Raw genomic sequence first — 2,621 nt, forward strand, 5'->3', positions numbered from 1 at the left:
CTTACACAAAATGACTGAATTCTCTTTTTAGGATACCACAAAGATAAAATAAAGGTGACAACTATCATTGTAGTTCTCTGTTTCTGGAGGCCTGGTGCCCTTTCAGCTTTATTAGTTGTTGGAAAAAATTAGTTCTTTGTGCCACTGGGACTGATGAATCAATTTCCTTGATACATAGTCTCCATATTTAAACTAATAACACAAGTTTCATGTGGTTTTACACTGTAGGGTTTTCTTTGTGTTTTAGAAAGATCTTGTGATTTCTTTTGGTGGTGTTTGCTACTTATCAACCTAATTAAATCTGGGAACTCTTTTTCCATGTTACATAGCATATTCTTGGTGTAATTTCAGAAAAAGAAAAGTTCATGAGAGCTAAAAAGTCTATAGCCTCTGGCATGTATATATTGCTCTTTTTCTTTATACATTCACATCTTTATATTCATTACAAAAAAAAAATGGCCAAGGCTTTGGAAAGATGATATACTAAACCCAAAAGTAGTGTTGAAAGATTTTTTTTGTACCACATCAGAAAAACAATTCCATTTCTTTCTAATTTATACTTTATTCTAATTATAACCTTCTTTTACATCTAAAGGTCATCCTTAAAGGTGCCTGAGGATAAGCCAGTTGATATCCATTCAGTGCTTATCACCTACAAGCCAGGTATCTAGACTCATGTGATTGTCACAAAACCCCCATAGAGTAGGATTATTTGACAGCTGAAAAGACACAGAGTTTAAATATCTTCCCTATACCTGTAAGTTGTGACAGAGAACCCTCATAAGGGAATTCTGAAGTACATGGTTTGAAAACCAACTTCTGGCCACTACTGAAAAATGCAATTTTTTCCCATAATCAGGAAGAGATGCTTTTATATGTAAGTCAGTATTTCACTTACTTTTCTATTAGTGTGACAAAATACTAGGACCAAAGCAACTTGTAGAAGAAAGGGTTTATTTGGAGCTTACAGTTACTAAAGATAGGTGTCCATGACCATCATAACAGGGAGTATGAGAGCAGGCAAGCAGGCATGGTGTTGATGCAGCAACTGTGAGCTCATATCCTGACCCACAATCAGGAAGCAGGGATAACACTAGGAATAATGGAAATCTGTTAAAATATCAAGCTTGCCCCCAGTGACACACTTCCTCATCTTCCCCAAGCAATTCTACCAGCTGGCAACCAGGTATTCAAACATATGATCCTGTGAGGGGGTATTCTTATTCGAATCATCATGGCTGGGTATAAATAAAAAAGAAGAAATTGAAATGGACAGAACTATTTATGTGTCAACCACATTCACATTTTTTTATCTCATTGAATTCTCAGAAATATTTTAGTGTCTGTATAATACCTTCTCTGTTAGATTCCAGCCCACACTCCATTTACTCAGGCAATGCTCACCTACATTCACTTGAGAGCTTTTAGTGGTACATTCATCACCCATGCAATGGCTAAAAATTTTCTAAATGTGCACCTCTTCCACCACTTCAATGTACTTGAGAAACATATTAACGCATTTTTTCCCTTCTGTGCAATGCCTCCCTGCTTGATGGCCAGGAATCAGAGAAAGCCTGGCTGTAAACACTGCTAAGGATGTACCCTACCTGGATACCACATGTGTTCTTGGTGGTTTCTATGAAAGCCAGAATGGAGCACTGGATCTCTGTTACAGGAGAATTGTTTGTATTCTGTCAATCATATTTTAAATAAATGCTGATTGGCCAGGCAGGAAGTATAGGTGGGTCAACCAGAAGGAAGTAGAGGCAGGGCAATGAGAACAGGAGTATTCTGGGAAGCAGGAAGCTCTCTCCACAGTTCTACCCAGATCACCGAAGAAGCAAGATGCGAGCTGCCTTGCAAAGAAAGGTACTGAGCCATGTGGCTAACATAGATAAGAATAATGGGTTAATATAAGTTATAAGAGCTAATACAAAGCCAGAGCTAATGGGCCAATCAGTTTTATAGCTTATGGAGACTTCTGTGTAATTTTCTCTAGGACTAAATGGCTGGGGAACTGGGCAGGACAGAAACCCCAATGAACCCTGCTCTTCCTGTTACAGATCTGCTGGAAATATAGTCAACCCATGGTTGTAGGCCAGAATGTGAGTGGCGAGAATCAAATCCCTTGTCCTCTGGGAAAGCAGACAGTGCTCTTACCTGCTGAGCCACTCTCTGATCCCATAAATCTCTTCCTTACTTAGAGACAATCAGCATCAGAGTCCCCCTTGAACCTCAAACACAAGGGTTTTCATTATCTATCTACCAATCAAGATATTGACATTTAGATTAAACAGTTTTTACAACTTAATTTGGAAATTTTAAAATCAAGGAACCAAATGTAAATCAAAAAACTGTTTCTTTTAGTCTGCCATGTCATCTGTACAAGGGGTATATCCTTTCAAAAGCAGATGACATTGTTTTGCCTGCTGAAAGCAGGAAACCCAATTAGAAGAATCAATCTGGGTGTACTGTTATTGGCAACGTGAAGGTTGGGACCATGCTTATAGATTAATACCCAAGTGTCATGCTAAATGTACCTAATATTCCCAAGAAATGAGCCCTGAGTCCACTGCACAGAGATGGCCACAGCAACTCCAAAGGATCTCTCTCTCTCTCTC

The sequence above is a fragment of the Microtus ochrogaster genome, assembly GCF_000317375.1.
Source record: "Microtus ochrogaster isolate Prairie Vole_2 chromosome 14 unlocalized genomic scaffold, MicOch1.0 chr14_random_1, whole genome shotgun sequence".
NCBI classification, from domain to species: domain Eukaryota; kingdom Metazoa; phylum Chordata; class Mammalia; order Rodentia; family Cricetidae; genus Microtus; species Microtus ochrogaster.